The sequence below is a fragment of the Diceros bicornis genome, chromosome 28 (assembly GCF_020826845.1).
Source record: "Diceros bicornis minor isolate mBicDic1 chromosome 28, mDicBic1.mat.cur, whole genome shotgun sequence".
NCBI classification, from domain to species: domain Eukaryota; kingdom Metazoa; phylum Chordata; class Mammalia; order Perissodactyla; family Rhinocerotidae; genus Diceros; species Diceros bicornis.
This window is the reverse complement of record NC_080767.1, coordinates 37187848-37210044: the sequence shown is the minus strand read 5'-3', so window position 1 is coordinate 37210044 and position 22197 is coordinate 37187848. Positions and strand designations below refer to the sequence as shown.

At 60.2% G+C, this 22197-nt stretch overlaps 1 long non-coding RNA gene across 3 annotated transcripts; it reads right to left on the bottom strand.

Moving 5' to 3' along the window:
- Nucleotides 1-17665: 17665 nt before the first annotated feature.
- Nucleotides 17666-21762, bottom strand: LOC131393744 (uncharacterized). 3 transcript variants are annotated; one of them, XR_009215962.1, is made up of 4 exons: nucleotides 21238-21762; nucleotides 20186-20337; nucleotides 18790-19166; nucleotides 17666-17882 (listed from the first exon to the last, which is right to left on the bottom strand). It is a non-coding gene; the product is annotated as an uncharacterized LOC131393744 (long non-coding RNA). The 3 variants fall into 3 exon arrangements; XR_009215963.1 differs by having other exon boundaries at nucleotides 18790-18896; XR_009215964.1 differs by having other exon boundaries at nucleotides 20186-20257.
- Between the last annotated feature and the right edge of the window lie 435 nt (nucleotides 21763-22197).

Sequence of the window (22197 nt, the reverse complement as noted above, 5' to 3'; positions counted from 1 at the left end):
AGAAGCCCTGTGGGGGATGGGATGGGGACAAGGCTACAGCCCCCCTTCACTGGGGGGTGGGGTGGGATTTCAATGACCGCTCCCCTCCGCCTCCTTTTCTGGACTTGCACGCCCCGCCCACTATTTCTATTTCCTGGAGAGCCCGCGGGTCTCAGAGGAGGCTTGAGTTTACCGCACCTCCCGCGGTGGCCTTGCGCAGCCCACCTCGCCGTCTCTGAGCCTCAGTTTCCCCGCAGGGCGGCGGCGCCCCCGCCCTCCCCGGCTGCAGCGCCGCGCCGCGCCCACGCGGGGGCAGTGTTGGCCTGGCTTTGGCGCCGCCCGGCGCGGCCGAAACTTCTCGGCCTCTGGCTCCAGGGTCGGAAACTTTTCCCCTCGCGCCGCGCCCGCGCCTCCTGCCACCTGCCCGAGCTCGCGGCCGGGCCGCGGGGGGCGCGCCCCACCCCAGCCCCCCAGCTCCTGTGTCTGGCTTTTCGTGGGTGTGAACCCAGAAACTGCTAAGCGGCAGCAGCGCTGTCCGCAGCGAGCACTGCACGTGGAGTCCGCGTGGAGTCAAAGGGCGGGGGGCGGCTGGGGACCCCCAAAGCGGGACGGCCGGGGCGCGGCCCCCCAGGTCTCCCAGCGCTTTCCGGGGCGTGGGGGGACTCTCCACCCCGGGGCCCCCTCCCCTCCGCCGCCTCCCGCCCCGGCGCCCCTCGCCGGCCCTTCCTGTCCCCGCCCCGCCCCGTTACCCCCTCCGCCCGCCTCCCGCTGCCCGCCTCACCGTCGTGGACCCGGTCACGAGGACCCTGAGCGTCGGCTCGGGCCGCACGTCCCGCCAGTCACAGCGCAACACACACGCGGGGACGCACCGCACCCCACACAGAGACGCCACACACACACACACACACACACACACACACACACACACACTCCCGCAGACAGGGCCCAGGGAGACACACACGGCACACACTGCACACCACACATACACACACACGCACAGCAAACACACCACACGCACAGACACCCACACACAGGGCCCACAAAGACACACACTGTGCACACCACACACCACACACCGGGACACCACACATACAGACACACCAGCAAACTCACCACACACACACAGACATCCGCAGACAGAGCCCAGGGAGAGACACCCACACAGCAAACATACCACACGGCAAACACACAGATACCACACACACACACACACACACACACACACACACACACACAGACACCCACAGACACCCACAGATAGGGTCCACCTGAAGACCCGAAGACAGGGCCCATGAAGACACTCATGATACCACACACAGCAAATACACCACAGGGAGACACCAGAGACACACACAGTGGCACACCACACACACAGACACCGGAGAAACACGCACCACACAGAGAGGCACACTACACAGAGAGGCACTCCACAGACACACAGAGACACACCCCACGAAGACATGCCCCCCAGACACCAGCCACACTTACACACAAAGGTACACGCACCAGTAACACACCCACACCTGTGCATACACAAAGACCCACATCACACACGCCTGGAAGCACCACATACTCAGAGACACGCATACGTACTGTCCCACAGTTAGGGTCTCCCAGTGACCCCAGCCCCCACATTCTGCACCCCCTTCCCCCATCTCCGCCCTCTGTAGGTCTGTCCACCAACAGGCCCCTCCCCCACTGCAGGCAGAGCCTGAACTTGACGGTGGGGTAACCAAGAAGGGGGAGAGGAGGGAGGGAGGGGTGTGCAGTGAGGGGAGGGAACTCCTTCCAGCTGTTCTAGGTCCTCATCTCACCCTCCCCAGGGGCCCCACTTAGGGCCCTTTTCACAAGCACATGTCTGCTCAGGGTGGTGGGTGGCAGTCCCTCCTGGGCTCCGGGGAGCAGTGTGGCTGGAAGGCCCGGAAGGGTGCCCCCCCTCAGCACCCTCAGACCCATCTGGACCTCTGGGGGCAGGGCAGGGGCACGGCCCCCCACACTGGTCTCTACCAGTTCTTGTCCCTCCGTCTCACTCTGAGCAATCCCCCTCGCCTGGGCCATGGGCAGACCTGTGCCACACCGGGGTGGGGGCGCTGGGAGCTGGGGCTAGTTTGGGGGTGGCGGAGGGGGAGGAATGACTCCCAGCCCAGGGCAGAAGGAAGGGACGGGAGAGGCAGGGAACCACTGTCCTTTGTCCTGAGTGTCGCCACCTCACTAGGCCTCTACCCCCCTACGGGGGCATCTCCTTAGCCCCGTTTGCAGATAAGGAAACGGGCCCAGAGAAGTCAGGGGGGCTAGCCCAGGCCGTGTCCTCTGGCAGTGCCCAGCCTCCAGCCACACACACAGGTGTTCTCTCATAAGCCACTCAGGTGAAGAAATCAGGGCACAGAGAGGTTAAGTCACGTTCCCAGGGTCACACAGCTGAGCTCCAGATAGGAGAGCAGTGATAAGTGCTGTGATGGGGGAAGCACAGGCTGGTTTGCAGGGGAGCCCAGGGGTTTCCTCCTCCAGAAAATGCCCAGATTTCCTCCAGCCCAGAGAGCAAGGGCCAAGAGGGCAGGGCCGTAGCCAGTGTACACAGGCTGGCTGTCGATGGTGAGCTCTGCCCGCACCTCGGTTCCATTTCTTCTCCTTCCTTTGTTCACAGAACACATTAATTGAGCCTCTACTGCATACCCGGCTCCGTGCCGGGCCCTGTAAACACATAGACCGTGTTCCTGCCTTGGGGAGCCCACATCTTGGTGAGGGAGCTACAGAGGGGGCTGCTTTCACAGGCGTGTGACCTTGTGGTCATGCTCACAGAGCCCCTCGCTTAGCAGGGCCCTGCACTGGTTTGATGCTCGGCTGTTGTCATCTTGAAATTCTTAATCAAATTGGATCAAGGGGCCCTGTATTTTCATTTTGCCCTGGGCCCGTGCACGTTGTGTTGCTGGTCGTGGACACAGACATGGGACTGTGGCAAATGCTGGGCTGGGGCTCATGGAGGGCGGGCGGAGGGTCCAGGAGGGTTTCTCGGAGGCGGTAATGGATTGGTCCAGAAGTGGGCTTTGTCCTGACCCCAGATCCTGACATGGGTCCCCGGGTCCCTCCGGGCAGCTCCCTGGGAGCTGGGTCAGAGTCAGGCAGGAGGTCAGGACAGCAGAGCTCCCAAGGCCGTTAAGAATACCCCTGCACGTCTGTAATGAGGAGATCACGCGTGCGCAAGTGGAAACTAGGGAGAAGTCCCCTCCCAGCTGTCCCCCACAGGCCCTGGTCCCTCCCGCTAGGCAGCCCCGTTTCCCAGGCCCCCTCCAGAGACAAGGAAGTACGCACACGTGTGTATTTTTACATTGTAAGTCAATTTCACATACATGCTGGACTGCACACACTTTTCTGCAGCACTTAGCCTTTCCATTTCACATCTAACTGGGAGATCACTGAAGGCTCTTTTAAGTTCCTTTAATTGTGTAGGAGAGATTGGGACCCAGAGTGTCACACTTGCCAAGGTGTTCTGGTCGCCCAGGCACAGCTCCTACCCTTGGCACAGTGCAGTCCACGGTCCCTCAGTGTTCTCCCCGTACGTCCACCCAGGCCTCCCCCACAGCCTCTCTCCTGTTCTAATTTCGAGGACTGCCGTGGAGGGAGCCAGAGCTCTATCCCGAGAGGGAGCTGCTGTGACGATCCCCATTGCTACTTGAGGCCCAGAGAGGTGGGGCCACCGTCCTGGGGTCACACAGCGGAACCAAGATGGGAACCTGCGAAGCCACACTACCTCCCAGGAGCAGGTCCATGTTCCTGGGGGGCACTGCTCCTTGCCATATACTCACAACGTCCCTGGTGCCAGATGGGGAAGCCCAGACTTCAGTGGATGAGAATTGGGCAAAGGACCCTTCCAGCTGACAGCCACCAGGATGGGGCTGGCGCAAGTCCCAGCAAGGCCTGGAGGGCGGGGCTGGGCCAGGTGGCCTGCCGGGGGCGGGGCAGGTGTGGGTGCCTGGCCCGGTAGGCCCCAGCTGCACCAGGCTCCTGGCACGCCCTGGGGCGGCCGTGCCTGTCGCCAGGGAGGGCTGGCATCAGCTGGTTGAGTGCGCCGGGGGCTGCCATTCAGCATTTGGGTTCGAAGTGTTATTTTTATTGTGTTTTGTTTATTCAAGGCTTGCCTTTGAAATCTGTTTTTGCGCCTCCCCATCCCGAGAAAGAGGCTGGTTTGGATACAACGTGCAGTGTTGTCTCAGCCTTAAAAATGATTCCCCCTGAGTGGGGGGGCTCATCGTTCCTGAGCACACGTGGCCCCCACGTGTGGGGCCTGTGGTGGGCCTGCAGGACAGCCAGACACCCCCTGCCCTGGCCAAGCTGGGCCAGGCAACAGACAGCCCCTCAAAAGTTGTGCCAAGACGGGACCTCCAAGCACTGGGGACGCTGTCAACGCTGGCACAGGGGAGGCTCAACTTATGGGGGGTCATGTGACGAAAGCTAAGGACCTTGTCTATCCAGAAAAACGTACCTACACACAAAGCTTTGCAGTCAATTCCAGAAGCTTCTAGGACCTTCTGAGACCCATCCATGGACCCCTCCCTCCAGTTTAGTGCCCGTTCCTAAGGAAATCCCACAGTCTGCCATTTCCTAATCCTAGTAGCTAAAATTGAGCACTTACTGTGTTTCAGGGGCTGTACCGTGGGGTTTCTCAGATGAATTCATTTACTCCTCATCATTGAGGCACAGAGAGGTTGGGTCACTCACCCAAGGTCACACAGCTGGTAAATGGCTAAGCCAGGATCCAAGCCCAGCCAGTCTAGTCCAGTCTGTACTCTTAACCTAATACATACACGTGCACACGTGTGCGCGCGTTCACACACGTACATGCACGGTGCCTGGCCCCTGAGTAAACCTGTGGATTAGGCCCAGGGAGAGCTTGGGGTCTGGTCCTTGTGAGGATCAGATGAGGCCCACCTGGAGAGTGCCTGGCCCAGGCCCAGTGCAGGGGCTCGCCCCTGGGGGGAGCTGATATTACTGGGGGGAAGGAACAGACAGTGGGGGTCTCACCATGCAGACACCCCCCGCAATGACTGCCGTCCAGCAGACTCCTCCTCCCCTCCCTCCTCCCTCCCTTCCCTCCCACCCTCTTCCATCCTCCCTCCTTCCCCTCTGTCCCCTTCCTCCCCCACCAACCTCCCGCCTCCCCTCTCCACCCCCCCCCCCCCAGAAAGGAGGAGACTGGCTCACCCCATAAACAGCTGTGCGTCCTATGGCAGAACAGCCCACCCTGTCCACAGCACACTTGAGAAGGCAGGCCACGTCTGGGGGAGCCACTGGTGGTTCCCCGTTTGCACATTGCCTGCGCCCACAAACCAAGCCAGGCCACGGATCCAGAGCCTCTTGTGGCCCCTCCCTCCTTCTCCACTGCAGGGAGGACCCGGAGGGCCTCCATGGGCCTTCCAGGCTGGGACTGCCAGCGTTCTGGAGTGAAGGCCCTAATGCTATTTTCCAACAGCTTTTGGTGGTTTAATAGAATTGAGGGTAAATCTAACTTGCAAATGTTCCCTTTTGATCTCGCTCCTTTTTCTTTTAGCAGCTCAGCAGAGCAGAGTTTAGAACAGGAGTGGAGATGGAGACAGCTCCCTCCTCGATCCTGCTCCCAGCCAGGGTTCTCTGGAGGTTGGAAGTCCTGGGGTGGCCTCGAGGTGGCCACTGCAGGCTGGATCCCTGGTTGCCAGCCTTGACACCCCCCTGCTTGCCTCCTCTCCCTGCCACACCCCCAGTACTGACCTGGCCTAGGCTGGCTCCTCCTCCAAGCCCCAAGGTCCTGCCCCCTCGGCCTCCTCCCTCCATGCTCCTCCTCACTCTGCAGCAGGCTTCTGGCTTCTTCTTTACTCTCTTGAGCCAAACTCCTTCATGCCCCAGGGCCTTTGCACATGCTACCCCCCTCTGCCTGAAATGCTCTTCCCACCAGCTTCACTGACTCCTACTTGACATCAGGTCTCAGTGAAGCTGATGTCCCCACCTCAGGGAAGCCCTCCTGGATCAGAATTGAACAATGGTAACATCACTGGCTCACAGAGGATCACTCTCAGCAGACCCCGAGCTCCAGGAGTGCAGGGACTGAATAGGCCCCTAACACAGAGCCTGCCACCCGGAAGGCCCTCAATAAATGCTGAGCAAGGGGGTGGGATCCTCTCTGTGGACTCTCCCTGCTGTGTTCTGCACCTCAGTTTCCCTGCCTGTGAGATGAGGGGGCAGTCACACTCCCGTGCAGGCCATGTGACAATTCTCTGGTGCTCCCTCTGGGCTTCTGGCAAGGATCACACTCATTTCACGGTATTTGACTTCCTTGATTATCTGATTTTCCAGGGAGGAATTTTAAATCTCGGGTTGGGGTGGCATCTGCCGGATACCCGGGCACCCCTCCCATCCCACCAGCCTGAGTGCCCCTGACATCCTGGGAGGGGCCCATTAAAACTGCCCCCGCTTGGCAGATAAGGCCTCGCGCAGAGAAACCCTTCAAGGCTCTGTAACGTGTTGTTTGGCCCAGGGGGGGATGGTGGCAGTGGTGGCTCTGCTCTGTGTCCAAAGCTGTGGAGTTGGGCCCTGGGGCTCAGGAGCCAGACAGGCTGGGTTCACACTCTGGCTCGGGCACTTCCCAGGTCTGTGCCTCAGTCCCTCGGCTGTACAATGGGCATAATACAGCCCCTCCCAGCTGGGGTTCTCATGCTGACTGAGATGTGTCCCCGCCCGGGCTCTGGGGGTCAGGGTCCCTGCCCTTCTCACCCCAGAGGCAGTGGCTAAGCCTCAAGTCTCTGGAGCCAAAAATCCCGGTCAATACCCAGCTCTGCTACTAGGTGGCTGTGTAACGGCCTAGTGCCTCAGTTTCCCCATCTGTAAAGTGGGGGTGATAGGTACACCTGCCTCTTAGGGTGGCTGCCTGCACCCTGCGCCATATGTGTCTGCTTTCATTATTGCCAGCCCGACCTCACTCCCCACGATTGTCTTGTGGTCAACAGGGGGGCAGCAGGCACGGACATGAGGGAAGAGTCTGCTGGAACCATGCGCATCCTCTCCCTGGGCACGCGTCTGTCCCATTTCCCGGCTGTGTGACCTGGGGCAAGTCCCCTCTCTGGGCCTCAGGCTGTTCACCGAGAAAGGCTGTCCTTAATGGACCACACAGGGCACTGGAGGCTTACGTGGGGCGGGGTGTGGCGGGCCGCAGGACGGCGCAGTTGTCATTATTACTGTTGGGACATCAGAAAGTAGAGCCATTTCCCTGAGCCCCTGTTTTCCTGGTGGGGAAACGGCTGAGAAGGGGCTGTTCAGTCTCAAGGGCAGGAAGGGCAGCCAGTGTCTGCTCTCTCAAGCTGCTAGGAAGCTGCGGCCCAGAGAGGGCGGCGGGGACGATGGGCACGCCAGTCTCTGAGACACACGGTGGTCTCTGCGACTACCCTCCTGTGGAATGGCGGTGCGAGGAGCAGGTGCCCCAAGGTGAGCCCCAGCTCCCCGCTGGATCTCAGCCGGCCAGACGCCAGGGAATCTTCGCAAATGCCCCTCCCCCAGAAAGCCCCCCTCCCGGAGCAGGCCGCCCCTCTCCGATAAGGACCCCCGAAGAAGGCCACCCTTCCCGAGAAAGACCCCTCCCCGAGCAGGCTCCCCCCAGAAGGCCCCCTCCCCGAGCAGGCCCCCCCAGAAGGCCGCCCTCCCGGAGCAGGCCGCCCCTCTCCGATAAGGACCCCCGAAGAAGGCCACCCTTCCCGAGAAAGCCCCCTCCCCGAGCAGGCCCCCCCCAGAAGGCCCCCTCCCCGAGCAGGCCCCCCCGGAAGGCCGCCCTCCCGGAGCAGGCGCCGTGCCAGGGCTCCCCGGGCAGGGAGGAGGGCAGCGAGGTGCAGAGGAGGCCGGCACTGGACTGAGGGCACACAGCCCGGCCGGCCCCAGCGGCGCCGCCCCGTGTCCCCGCAGCCACCCCCGGCCGCGGGCCTGCAGGGACTGGCCTGGCGGGGACGTGCGGGCCTCCTGGGGGTCTGGCCCGCCGGGCCGGGATGACAGCGGAATCCGCCGAAACCTGCCTCCCGCCGGCTCGCCCGCCCCTTCCGCAACCGGATCGGGCTGGGCGGCCGGCTTTGATGTCGCGCGGCCCCCCGCCCCGCCGGCTCCGGAGCCTCCCGGGGGCCGACTTGAAAGGGCAGCCGCGGGCCGTCCAGCCTTCCCGGACCCGCCCGAGGCGGGGGGAGGGGAAGGGGGGCCCAATCCGCCAACAAGGGGCGACGAACGGGTTGGCCTCGGCGTTCAAGGCCCTTGCCACGCTCCCACTCACCCCTGGGCCGGGCAGAATGACCGCGGTTCCCAGGTGTTGCCCGGTCTCACACGCCGTGCCTCCCACCTGCAACGTCCTTCTCATCTTCTCCTGCCGGCCTCAGTGTCAGCGCATCTCTTCCCTTTCCGGAAACCCCACTGCGGGGGCGGGTGAGGGGGGCGACCCCCATGGCGGCACAGACTAGGGATCCCCCCCAGGCCCCTGGCTGTGAGCTCCAGTGGGGCGTCCTTCCACCCCCGGCCTGGCCAGCGCGGGTGGGTTCTCGGGAACCAGGAGAAGGAGGCCTTCACTAACAGCAGTCACCATGATGATGATGATAAGCTTAGGGGCCGTCAGTCTGAGGGGGCCGCTGAGAGAATTCCGGGGTACATCACAGGTGCCTGGTGCACTGTATCCTTGGATTACAAAACTGGGCGGCCCTTCTCCCCACCTCTAGCCAGAGGGCTTGCACTCCCTCCGGTGCTGCCTCAGCCCTTGCTCAACAGCTGACAGCCCCCAACAGCCCCCAGAGAGCCCCAGTCCCCTGTTGCCCTGCCCCAGAGTCCCATGATGCTCTGCAGCTGCCTCCTTGAACCCTCCCCTCTGCCCCCCCACTGATTTCCTGGGCCTCTCCCAGCGCCCCAGAGGGGCAGGCTGGGGACAGTTTTAGTTCCAGGTTGCAGATGGGGACACTGAGGTCCACAGAGGGGTCCAGGTCCCAGAGCTGGTGGGACAGAGCTGGTGGTATTTGGCCTCAGGAAAGAGATTCCCCCCCTCCAAGGCTAGATTCAAACCTAGGACCCCCTTCATCCAAGGCCTCCTGGGAGAGTGAGAGGACCCGGCACCATCCTTCTAGGGGGCTTCCAAATACTAAACATGGGAGTAGACGGGCTGTGAGCCTCAAGGCAGGTTCCAGTGATTCGTCTCAGGAGTTGATGATCTGATGCTCTCACGGCACCATATAACTAGCTGTGCAGGCACACGGATCCCAGGGCAGCTCTGAGAGGGGCCCTCCCCTGCCTCCCCAGGAGGAGAAGAGTGCGGGGGGTAGGCAGGGTATGGGGTTGGTAGGGATGCAGGGATGGCTGTCCCATCCTTGCCCGCAGGGGCTGCAGCCTGGGTGGGCGAAACCAGATGTGAGCATCGGCCTCCCGGCCCACCAGCCCCAGCTCTCCCTTGTCTGCCTCTCTCTCCGGGGCCTAGGTATTCTGTCTGCAGCTCCCTACCACCACGCCCACAGCCCCCAAGCCCACCACACTCTCTGCTCTCTGCAGGGTTCAGCAGGCAGAGAGGGGAGGGGAGAGGGAATGGAGGGCTCACCCTGGGGGGAGCAGGCAGGAGGCCTGATCGCCCCTGGGCCAAGCTTCTCAGTGTGTTTTCTCATCTTTCTTGGAGGGCTGGACTAATTCTCCTTCTTTTTTTTTCCGTGAGGAAGATTGTCCCTGAGCCAACATTTGTTGCCAATCTTCCTCTTTTTGCTTGAGGAAGATTGTCGCTGAGCTAACATCTGTGCCAATCTTCCTCTATTTTATATGTGGGACACCACCACAGCGTGGCTTGATGAGCCATGCATACGTTGGTGCCGGGGATCCAAACCTGGGAACCCTGGGCTGCTGAAGCAGAGCGTGCAAACTTAACCACTACGCCACGGGGCTGGCCCCTAATTCTCCTCTTTCTTTCCTTTAACAAATGTTTACTGAGCACCAATTATGTGCCAACACTGTGCTGAGTGTGCAGATACTCTGGACGGGATAGAGTCATCATTTAGTGGGGGAAACAGAGACAAACCTAATAGACCCATAAATAGGGGCTATAATGGTGGAACTCCAGGCAGCTCTGAGAAAAGGCTCTAACCCAGCCACAGACATCAGGGAAGACTTCCTGGAGGAAGTGGCATGGATGAATTGAAAGCAAAGGCCCGGGTGGAGGAAAGTGAGTGGTGGGAGGGAAAGAGTGCGGAGGCAGAGGAGTGGGCTGGCTTGTGTGAGTGGGAGAGCAAGGAACCACTTGCTAGAGGAGGGAAGAGCAGAGGCCGGGGGCACCAAGGGGTCTGGGCAGGGCCCTGGTTGAGCAGGGCCTGGCAAGACCTGGGAACACCCCAGAATCCGGCCTAGGGTGTCCCCACTGCCCAGTGGAGGGAACTCAGTGAGTGGGACCCAGAGAAGCAGGAGGGATGACGTTGGGGTTAGAGGAAAACCCCAGCCTGGATTTCAGACCCCACCTGGAATGGACTGGCCAGAGGCTGGAAGGGAGACACCAGGCTAGGCTCTGAGGAGGTGTGATGGGTGGGGCTGGCCCCAAAGGGGATGGCGAGTAGAAAGAGCCTGTGAGCCACCCTCCTAGAATACCCTTTCTTCCCAGCACCTTGGTCAAGATCCTACCTCCCCCAGGACCCAGTCCCAGATCCCCCCAGGCTCTGTGCCCTCTGTGATTTCAAGATCTTTAGACAGATCTTCTAAAACAGCGCCCTTTCATTGAGCGCCCACTCTGTGTCAGGGACTTGCTGAGCACTGTGCCTCAGGGAGAAACAGCTTGCCCAGGTGCCACAGCTGAGAAGGGGGCGGGGCCCGGCTGGGGGCCCAGGACCACCTAGCTCCACCTGGGCTCCCTGAGTGGGAGCCCGGGGGGCTGGGCCCCTCCCCCTGTGCTGCTGGCAGGGCGGGGTCCCTCACAGAGACGCTCCTCCCACCTGTCAGATCTCAGCTCACTTGTCCCCTCCTCTGGGTGGCCCTGCAGTGGACTGTCCTCCCCAAGTCGGTCAGCGCCTCGTCCAGTCCCCGTCACGTTCTCCATCCCTCCTTTCGTCTCCTGCATAGCTCTTTTCACAACTGCAATCATTTCCTCGTTTATTTACGTGGTTATCAACTCTCCCCAACTAGACCCAGGTTCCGGAAGGCAGGGACTGTGTGTCCTGCTCGCAGCGATGTCCCTGTGTTAAAAGGATCTGGTTGTGCTTCAGACAGGGCAGACTTCAAATTACAGGGGTTTAAACAAGAAAAGGGTTTGTTTCTTGCTGAAGTGAATACGGGAGTCAGGGCGGGCATGGGGCTCCACACCCATCGGGGACCCGGGCTCCTGCCGTCTCGTTGCTCTGCCATCCTCAACACGCGGTGTCAGCCTCACAGTGCCTGACGGTTGCTCCAGCCCTCCAGTCTCAGTGCTCACATTCTGGTCAGCAGAGAGGAGAAAAAGGGAGAAAGTTTCCCCCTGTCCTTTAAGGAAACTCCCAGGAAGTGATCCAAACCACTTCTGCCAGCATCCCATTGGGCAGAACCTGGTCACGTGGCCACATCTAGCTGCAAGGGAAGCTGGGAAATATAGTCTGTAGGCCAGGCAGCCATGTGCCCAGCTAAGGATTGGGGGTGCTATTCTCATGGAAGTGGAGAGAAGCCACCAGCAGCCTGTGTCACAGTCTCCACCTCCTGGCTCATAACAACAGTAATAAAAATAAGAGCTGACCTGTATTTACTATTTATTATACTCTGTAGTCATTCGTTTAATCCTCACGATAATCCTCAGGGTAGGGGACCGAGGGACAGTATTGGTCAAATCACCTGCCCAAGGCCACCCAGCTAGGAAGGAGCAGGGCTGGATTTGAACCTCGGGCCATTGGCTCCAGAGCTGATGCGTCTCTGCTTCTCTGCAGTGCCCGCTGCATTGCTGTAGAATGAATGACTGACCCGACTGAATTTGCTCTTGTCCCAGGTGCCCCATAAGTGGACCGGGCGCCCCTCTGTGTGGCTTCCTCCCCCTGCCCCTTGGGCTGGCCCAGGCCCTGGGCTGTGGCTCCAGGACTGAGCCTGGCCTGATGTAAGGAGACTCAGGGAGGCCAGCTCCTGGATGGGGCCAGGAGGGAGGGAAGGAGGGGAAGGGACAGCTGTGCTGGAGGGTTCCAGAGAACCAGGGGGCAGGGGGACATGGAGGCAGCCTCTGGGACTGAATCAGTGTGAAAAGAAGACCTTCCCGGGGCAGTGCGGAGCCTGGGAGTGGCCCTGCCCTAGCTTCCGGCTGCTGGAGTATCCTGGTCCTGGGGGCCAGCAGGAGAACCTGGGGTGTGTAGGCTCTTGCCTGACCCTGCAGGAGCCTGTCCAGCGTTCCTCTAGCGCTCTCCCTTGGATCGTGACTACCTCCTCCTACAGTGTCTCTGCCAAGGAGCTCTTCTTGGGGACATTATCCTACTCAGTCCATCTGGGTCTGGTATAGAGAGAGGAGGCCATGGGGACCCCAGAGAGGCCCAGTCTCCAGCCTTGTGGCACCATCCATCAGGGAGGGAGGCCCAGACAGCCAGAGGGTACCCTCCTCTCTCCACCCAGCCCCGCTTGGACACCAGTCACCCTCCTGCCAGGCCCCTGCCGGATTCCCCGCAGGCTTCCCAGCTGCGCCCCGGGCCCTGCTTTTCTGTCACGGATCCAAGGTCCCAATCCCTTTCCCTGCAGTTGGGGGGGTCGTGACTTTTTCTGTGCCAGGGACCACCGTGGCATCTTCATACCCTGTTTTGTTTGTAAATGCATAACAAATACATAGGATTACACCAGAAGCCAATTCATTTGAAATACAGCTATCAAAGATATTTCTTAAAACCACATTTGTGATGAAATAATAAATATGCTTCTTTATTAGGCATTAACAAGATCTAGCAGCAGCTCTAAAATGAGGGAGTGATGAGCGAGATTTTGAGAAATCCGCATCAGCTTCGCTGCGACCTTAAGACACCAGTGATTTCTACCGGGGACGGAGCCGCGGTCCTGCTGACGACGGGGTGGGCGGGGCGTGTGCAGCACTGAAGGAAATGCTCAACCGTAGTTAGAAGGTGGTGCAATGAAGATGTCACTTTTTCCCCAAGTTCATGAATGCCCTGAATTCTCTCCGTGCCGTACCCCAGGTTAAGGACGTCCACTCTGCCCCAGTAATTGGGGTACAGACATGACACGCACCAAGCACGGAGTTCTGGGAAGAAAAGAAGGCAGGTTGGGGGCGGGGCGGGGCCAGTAGCTAAGGGGGCGGAGTCCTGGGCTCCGGCCTCTGTGACCAACGACAAGTGGAAATGGAGGGAGGGGGAGCAGCCAGCTTGCTGACCGGTTTCCCCAGTCTGGGGTCCTGGGCGCCGGGGTCCCTGATGGAAGAGGGAGGTGGGAAAGAGCGCAGAAAACGGGTGTGTCAGCCCGAGCCGGATCCAGCGGGGAGAGAGAGAGTGTCAGTCAGCTCCCGACTGGTTCTGCTGCGGTGACAGCCAGCCTCCGCCGCGCGGTGTCTCCTCACCGCGAAGGTCTGCTTTTTGCTCAGGTCAGAGGTCAGCGGAGCTGCGGGAGCGCAGCGGAACCACTTTTTATCCCCTTCTGTCCAGGGTCCAGGCGGAGACGTTGCTGCTTCCACGGCAGAGTGAAGGGCCCACGAAGGCCATGTCTGGCTATTTGTCCCCGGCATCCTAAACCGTTCTTAATACGCCGAGTGCGCCCAACCACGTGCACCCAATCCCCACACGACCCAGGAGGAGGCTCCATGATTATCTCCATCTTCCAGGGGGCCCCTGGGGCTCAGAGAGGGTGTGAGACCCCCAGGGGTGGCCCAGCAGGTACATGGGAGAGCAGGGGTTCCCTGCTCCAGGCTCCCTGGAAATGTCCTTGGTCCCAGGTCCCGGAGTCCCCTCCCCTTCACACCCCAGGAGAGAGGTCCAGAGCCTGGTGGGGCCCAGTTAATTGGCTCCTGGCACCGTTCCCCAAAAGCAGGATGTACCAATCAGGCCTAAGGGAATCCATGCAGGATTTAGGGATCCCCACCAGCTCAAGCTTCAACTCTTTCCTAGGCTGCTCTTACCTCTGCAAGGGGCGGGGGGCGGTACCCAGGTCTGGGCCCAGAGAGCCCAAGACCTCAGGAGCATCTTGACACCTTCTCAGGAGGCCTGGACGGGGTCTCCCTGACTTCTAGGCATCAGTGATGGGCTGCATCCCTATCCTGGGCCGTGACTGGTGGTTGGGGGAGGGGGTTTACAGTCAGCCTGGGAGGGGTGGGCACATTGTAATCGTAAGGGAGAGCCGGGAAGGTCAGAGTCAGAGAGAGATTGGAAGGTGCCATGCTGCTGGTTTTGAAGGAGGAGGATGGGGCCGCAAGCCAAGGAATGTGGGCAGCCTCTGGAAGCTAGAGAAAGCTAGGAAATGGATTCTCCCCTAGACCCACAGAAGGAACGCAGCCCTGCCTACGCCTTGACGTTGGGATTTCTGGCCTCTAAACTGTAAGAGAATAAATTTGTGTTGTTTAAGTCACTAAATGCGTGAGTTTTGTTACAGCAGCAACAGGAAACTGACACGGAGGGGTTGCACCAGCTCTTCTCCCAGGTCTTAGCCAGCTCTGATGTTCCAGAAAGAAAAGAAATAATATGCTATTCTCTCTGTCTGGAATACTTTTCCCTTCTCCTCCTCACCAACTGGCTCCTCCTCAGTCTTTGGGTCTTGGAAAGCTATGGCCTCCTCCAGGTAGACTTCCCTGACTGCCACTCCCACTGGGGTGATTGCCCCTCCCCTTTGACCCTATGGCACCTCCCTCCCATGTGCTCCCCTAGTTCAGCACTAACCACATTGTACAATAATCGCTCATGAGTGTCCTTCTTCCCTCTGAGGCCCTGTGCCCCGGAGAGCAGGAACACAGGATGCCTCGTTCTCCCCCGTCGCCCAGCACGGGGTCTAGCCCGGAGCAGATGCTCAGAACGCTTTGTTGAATGAATGAACAAATGAATGAATGCACATGTCCTGCTGCATGCAAGGAGGCTGCATTACACACATGCACGTGTGTGCTTGCTCAATGCAGGACGGGTGTGCAGACGTGTGCTCCTGCAGTTAGAGCTGGGGGGTCAGTGATGTGGCCAAGGAGGGGGCTGGAGCAGGGGGAGGCCATTGCCCCCCCCCACAGTCCCCTCTGCCTTGCGCAGACAGTGGACTTACTGCGGTTGCCTGTTGTTGGAGAGGGAGTGTAGCGTGGGGAGAGAGGGAAGGCGGATGCCTGCAGCCCGCAGCCTTCAGTGCTGACACATTCTGCTCCTTCCTTCCTTCCTCCCTGACCTCCCTGTGACCTCCACCGCCCAGCCTGGGCCCCTCCCCTGAGTGGGGGAAGGGGCAGGGACCTCCTAGTGTCACCAGGGGACCCCAGGCCAGCTGCGCTCTAGCCCCGCCCCCTGCCCCATTCCCTGAGCTCCAGCCTGGGCCCTGGGGAGGACCTGGTCAGTCCAGGAGGAGGGCAAGGGGTGGGGGCAAGGGCCGGCCCTGTCCCTCATTCATGCCTGGGTGGAGCAGGTCACTCCCCCTCTCTGACCCTTAATCCTGTCATCTGTAAAATGGCATGATAGCGCTTCCTTGCAGCGGGTAGCAATTAATGAGATAATGTTTACAGAAGGCTTGACACGAGGTCTACCATAGAAAATGCTCAGTAAGTATAATTTTGTTATCATCACGATCGTTTCCCCTCTCCCTCCCTCCCTTCCTCCCTGTCTCCCTGTCGCCTTCCTGCATTCAGCACACACAGGTTTGGCCCCAGCACACCCCTGGTACAGGGACAGATGTGCCTGGCTCATTTCTCTATCCCCAGCCTCCAGCCCAGAGGCTGGTACCTAGCAGCTGCTCAAAAAATGTTTGTCGAATGAATGAACCAGCAGAGCCATTTGGGGGTAAAGTTCTTCCTCTCTCTGGGCCTCAGTTTCCCCACGTGTAAAACTGTGTGTCCACAAACTAGGAAGTCCTGAGGTCCCTCCCGCTTTGACATCTGGACTGGATGTTATTGTTGCTGCCGTGCTGAGTCTTGGGTCTTATTTTTTTGGAATATTCGTGCCAGCTGACGCATCCACAAGTCCTCTCACCTGGACACAAGCCAGCCTCTTGCTTTGTTGCCTGCTTTGTGCTTTGACCCGATTCTCCATCACATAGGGCTGGCGCACGGGTCTTCAAAACAGAAATCTCTGCCTGATAAAGACAAGAGTCTGTAATGTGGCTCACAGGGCCCTGCACGGCCCAGCCCTTGGGAGCCTTTGCAGCCTCGTCCTGAAGCCTCCACCAGCTCCACTGCACAGGACTTCTCTCTGCCTCTTCTCCTCCACGTGTCCCTCCCTGTCTAGGCCCTTGGCACATGCTGTTCCCTCAAGCTGCAATGCTGTTCCCTCCCTCTTCAGCTGAGTAACTCCTACTCATTCTCCAGATCTCGGCTCTAGGCCACTCCTTCTGGGAAGCCTTCCCTTACCTCTCCTTAGACTGGGTCAAATCACCCCAGCCTCAGCCCCATGCGTCTCCTTCTGTGGGTCTGTCACGGTCAGAAAGTTACAGCCGCTTGTGGGATAAGTGGGTGTGTTTCCTGCACTAGACCATGCGCTCTGGGGGTCAGGCCTGGCTCAGCTCCAGCGCAGCAAGGATTCTGGCACATACGAAGTGCTCAATAAAGACTGGCCATGGCCAGGATCCCTCCTCCTGGAGGGGAGTCTTTGAGGCTCTCTGCAGAGCACCCTCTTACCCGAGGGTCAGGTGGCCAAACAGCAATGAGCGTGGGTTGGGTGGAGGTTCACGATTGCCCTTTGGGGAACGGAGCACCCACGGGGAGAGGGTCAGGGCAGTGGTGGGAGGGGGATGACCTCTGGGTGCGCATGCCCAGTCTCTGTCCTCCACCTCACATTACAGCCTGCTCTCTGAGTTTGGCCCCTGCTGGAGAGAGCCAGGTCCTGTGACCCAGGAAGAATCCCAGCCCCACAACTCATTGCTGTGCATCCTTAGGCACAGCCCTGCCCCTCTCTGGGCCTCGGTTCCTCATATAGAAAATGGAGACAATACTAGTCCCTGCTGCGAGAGATGGGAGTCAGTGAGACCATCTGTGCACAGCTCCTGGCACGGGGCTCAGCTCCTGCTCTGGCAGGAGGGCACTCACCTGGGCAACAGGGGCCCAGGGGCATGGTCTTCACAGGGTACCTCAAAGCCACTCTGCAGCTGGTCTGCAGTGGGCATTAGGGAAGGGGGTGAAGAGAGCCTCAGAGCCTGCCAAAAGGGGTTGAGGCTGAGTGTGTGTGTGTGAGTGTGTGTGTAAAGCTGGCGAGAGGAGAGATTTCAGAGGAGGGGGGAGGGAATGAGCTGGAAAAGCTTAGCACTGCAGCAACAGCGAAGCCAGAGGCCCAGAGGCAGGAGGGGGCCTCACAAGGCCGACCACAATCAAAGAGTGTGAAGGAGGGTGGGCCTGTATGGAGGGGGCTTCCCAAACCTGGGAGAGGAGCTGGGGGATGTGGAACTGGAGACTCGCTCAGTTCCTGGCATTCCTAATGTCAAGGGCCTGCACTCTGCCGACCAGAGAGCCTCGTTTGAATCTGGGCTCTGCCACTATTGGCTGTGTGACCCGGGTCCTTTGCCTCTCAAGGCCTCAGTTTGTTTGGTTGTAAAATGGGGATGACAGTAGAATATACCTGCATACGAGTTGCCCGGGGCTACCATAGCGAAGGACCACAGACCCGGGGGCTTGAACAACAGACATTTATTCTCTCCCAGTTCTGGAGGCTGGAAGTCTAAGACCAAGGTGTCGGCTGTGTTGGTTTCTCCTGAGGCCTCTCTCCTTGGCGTGTAGATGGCCGTCTTCCCGCTGCGTCTTCACATGGTCCTCCCTCCATATGTGTCTGTGTCCTAATTTCCTCCTCCTATAAGGACACCAGTCACACTGGATTAGGGCCCACCCTGATGACCTCATTTTAACTTAATCACCTCTTTAAAGACCCTATCTCCAAATACAGTCACCTTCTGAGGTCTGGGGGTTAGGACTTCAACCTACAAATTTGGGGAGGACACAATTCAGCCCACAAGACCTGTTTTGGTCTCGGTTCCTTGAAAGCAGACTAAAATAAAGGCTGATGTGTGGGTTGTTTGTTTGGGAGAATATTCCCAGGGGCGGGAGTGAGGGATGAGGGAGGGGGGAGAGTGAAACAATAGAGGAAAGAGAGCCGACACAAACACGCATTAGTGAGTCCACCATGATGGAGGGCTGGGTGCCCAGTCCCCGGGATTGTCTGACGTTCCTTGTGAAATGCATCTCAGGGCTATCTGCCCAGTTGGGGGAAAGGGATGGCATTTATCCCGTGGCTCCATCTCCCCTGGATCAAGGGTTGGCCTGTAGGGTGTTGCAATTGAGCCTTCGGGGCTGTTCACCCGGGTTGAGAGGCAAAGCCAAGAGGGTTGAAGCAGCACACGAGAAGTGTTTGGTACAGTCGGCCCCTTGCCCCGCTCAGCTGCGTCCCTGCCCTCCGCTGGGTGCAGCCCATTACGGTCCCCTTCAAGGAGCCTGCCACCTGCAGTTCCTGCAAAGACTTCACGCAGGACGGTTACTGAGGGGGCTCTAGCCCCTGCAGCCTCGCCTGGGATGATCTACCCACTCCTGAACAGCGACCCCTTTCTCTGCCTGCTGGCCCTTGGCACAAGGAGCCCAGCGTGGTCAGAGGGCAGTCACAGCTTTGAGTCGAGTGGGACCCATACTGTGCCCGGTGGAGCCCTCCCTCCACTTCCCTGCTTCCGTCCCCCCTCCCCCCGTCCCAGGTCACCAGGACCTCTTACCTGACAAAGTCTAAGGTTGCAGGGACGAGAAGTACAAATCCCTGAGTGAGGATGGAGAGAGGGCAATCCTATTTCCACACCTGTTCCTGGACCGTGCGTCCTAGCTACTGGGGACAGAGCACCATCGACCGGCTGTGGGTTCCGTGCACAGGGTGTCACACGAGGTGGCCGCCCCAACGTTCCATCAGACCCATTGTTCCAGGGTGAGACCCGCAGATACCGTGCTGGTGCGCCCACCCGGCTCCTCCCTTGCCATAAAGTGTGTCCCTTGGTCTGAAGCCCAGGTGGATGGGATCCCATGTCTCCAGGTGGAGCATTCTGTAATGCTGTAGGTGTCATAGCGCCGTGGCGTTCTGTCAGGTGGTCCAGAACTGTCACTGTGGTTGGAATACATGGCAGGGTCTGGAAGACTGAGGGGTATGGAAGAGGGGTCACTCTGCCTCCTCTCAGGGCTCACTGGGTGGGTTCAGCACAGTGTCTGGCCTGGTGGGCTCCTCCTGGACTGCCGTATGCCCATCTTCCAGATGGGGGAGGTTCAGGGAAGGAGGCAGCTTGCACAACAGCACAGTGCTAGTGGGCCACAGCCGGGCTGGGGACCCGGGCCTTACAAATCCTGTGCCCTTAACCAGAGGGAGGCTGTCCTGCCTGCCTGTCACAGCTGACTGACTGAGCCTCTTTGACTGACTGAGTCTCTTTAAAAAGGGAGACTCGATCTCTGCCTGGGTGGGCTCAGGGAATAGCGTGGGGGCTGAAGTCACCCTAGATGGCCCCCAGGGGCAACTGGGTGGCCCCCTGGGGGTGGGCAAAGCGGCAGCTGCCAGGCTAACCCACAGGGCCCTTTCTGAGATAATGGCAGCCAAAGCTACCAACTGAGGGGCCGGACACGGGGACTCTGAGCCCCATCCATGGCCTGGTTTCTGCCCAGGATGCTAGGGTCCTTCCTGATCCTTCCCCTCGGGCTCAGGACAGTGGGCAGTGCTCTGGGTCAGACATAGCCTCCTAGCTGTGGTTCCCGGGTCTCTGTTCCTTTGTCTTGCCTCGTGGGGGACTGGGGAACTGAGGAGACCCCAGGAGCCAGGCCCTCAACTCGGTTGTTGTTAGTCCAGCCAAGGCACCAAGAGGCCATCCAGAGGGCCTGCGTCCTGTCTAGACTCCCAATCCTGAGAAAATGTGGGGGTCGTGGGGAGAGGGCGAGGGCGGGAGAGGGGGGATCTTATGCGCGCTCCCCTCCATGAGCCTCGCACCTCGTAGGTGCTTACTAAACATTTGCTGAATGACTGAATGAATGTCTGGGTGGGTGGAGGGATGGACAAACCGACACACAGGTGGGTGAGGCCTCGTTCTGTGTTGTTCCGGCTCCCAGCTGCCCCGCCCCATCCTCCCCTCCTTTGCTAACCTCCTTTGGTTGCTAGCTGCTCGCTCCTCCATTTCCGCCGAGTCACCGCTCTCAACCTCGTGATGGGGCTGGCTGTGCCAGGAATTGGGAGGGAGGAAAGATCCACAGAGCCTCAGAACCTCACCACCAGCTCCATTTTCGAGACGAGGAAACTGAGGCGGGGGGAGAGTCCTGAAGTTTGCTCAGCCCTAGAATACCCCACCTCCCCAGCAGCCTTGGGCCCCTCCCCTGCCTGGCTCACCCACTGCATGGGGAAGGCTTAGGACCCCTCTCAGATTTTGGTACCTGGGGGGGAAGGTGGGGGAGTCTGGTCCGCAGATTGGGTTCCCTGAGTCATTTGGAGTCCCCCCGAAGATGTCCCAGCACAACCCACGTAGCTCCAAGGATGCTCCCGCTGGCCCCTGAGAGGCAGAGCAGGGCTCCCCAGCCCCCCTGCCCCAGCCGTGGGCTGCCCCCCACACCACTCCCTCCCCTCCATGGTTCTCTCCTCTCCGCCCTTCCTCTCTGGCCCCTCTCACCCTTCTCCAGGGTCTGGAGGCAGGACCCAGGAGCCCACGTCTGTCCCCCACGTGTGCTGTGGCCTTGGGAAGGCCCCCGCCCCTCTCTGAGCCTCAGTGGCCCAGCTGGGGCAGGCCAGCTACCCGAGTCCCTTCTGACCTTGACCCTCCAGGACTCTTGGCCATCGGAGCTCCGTCCTCCCTTCTCCCTCCGTCCGGACCACCCCGCTTTCTCTCTGGACCCCCTGTAGCCCCCACTATGGCCTCTCTCTCTGGCCCCACATCTCGCCTCCTCCCTCCTCCTGCTCTCCCTCCTCCTGCCCACCCTCCTGGGAGAATGCCAAGTCTGCAGCTTCCCGAGACCTTGAGGAGCCAGTGGGTTGGGAGCCGGCAGCTCAGAGCTTTGCAAAGGGGCCCCTCCCGACAAAGCCCTGCCCAGGCAGTCCTGGGGGGCAGCCCTGCCCTTGCACCCCCACCTCCTCACACCCTGCCCCGCTTGCTCTGCCTTGTTTTTCTCCGTGGCGTTTCTCATCTTCTCTTATTCACTTCACTTACGTGTTATGTCTCTTGTCCACCCCTCCTTAGAATGTCAGTTCTGAAAGGACAGGGCTTTTTGTCTGCTGAGCTCACTGCTCTCTCCCCAGCACAGTGCCTGGCACACAGTAGGTGTGCAGTGAGCAACTGATGGAGGAAGATTTCCTCTGCTCTCTAATGACAGCCACCATGTATGACCACCTACTCGTGCAGCACCTCACTGCCTCTGATCGCAGCTCTGCATGCCCAAGACTCTGCCAGGCTCGTTTGGGAAGATGGGGAAACTGAGGCTCGGAGAGGAAGAGCCCAAGAGAAGAACAAGTCCAAGGTCACGCAGGGGTATGTGGTGGGCACTGGATTCGAACCCACACGTCCAGTCCGCAGCGCCTGCGCTCTTAACTCTTCCTCCCAGCAGTCAGGGGCGGTGCATCGCTGGCCCGAGCTGGCCAGGCCGACCGGGGCGGCGTCAGTCCAGCTGCGAGGCCGTCGGCCGCGGCCCTACTTGTGGAATGGAGAAACTGAGGCACCCCGGCTTCCTCGGATTTCCTGGAAGCCTGCTTCCCAAACCCGAGCGCGTCCGGGAACCGGCCCCTCCCTGACCCCCGCCCTCCTCGGCCCAGCCCCGGCCGGAGGCGGAGCTCAGCCCGCGCCCACCGGGAGCCGGGGAGCCGGAGAAAAATGAGTTTTCCTGCCGCCCGGTGGCGGTGTCAATTGATCGGGCGCGGGCGGGGGCCGCGCGCCGGGCTGGGGGCCTCGCTCGCAGCTGCCGGCGCACAATTATCGGGAAAAAACTGGGGCGGCTGCTGCGGTGAAATTAGTTATCGATCCCTCGGCGGGGCCGCGGGGCCGCGCTCGGCGCTGACGGCTGCAGACCCGGCCGGGCCCCGCCGGGCGGGGAGGGGGCGGCGGGGAGAGGCAGGGGCGGGCCCTCCCCCGCCCTCCCCCTCCGCTCACGTCCCCGCGCCCTCCCCGCCGCTCTGC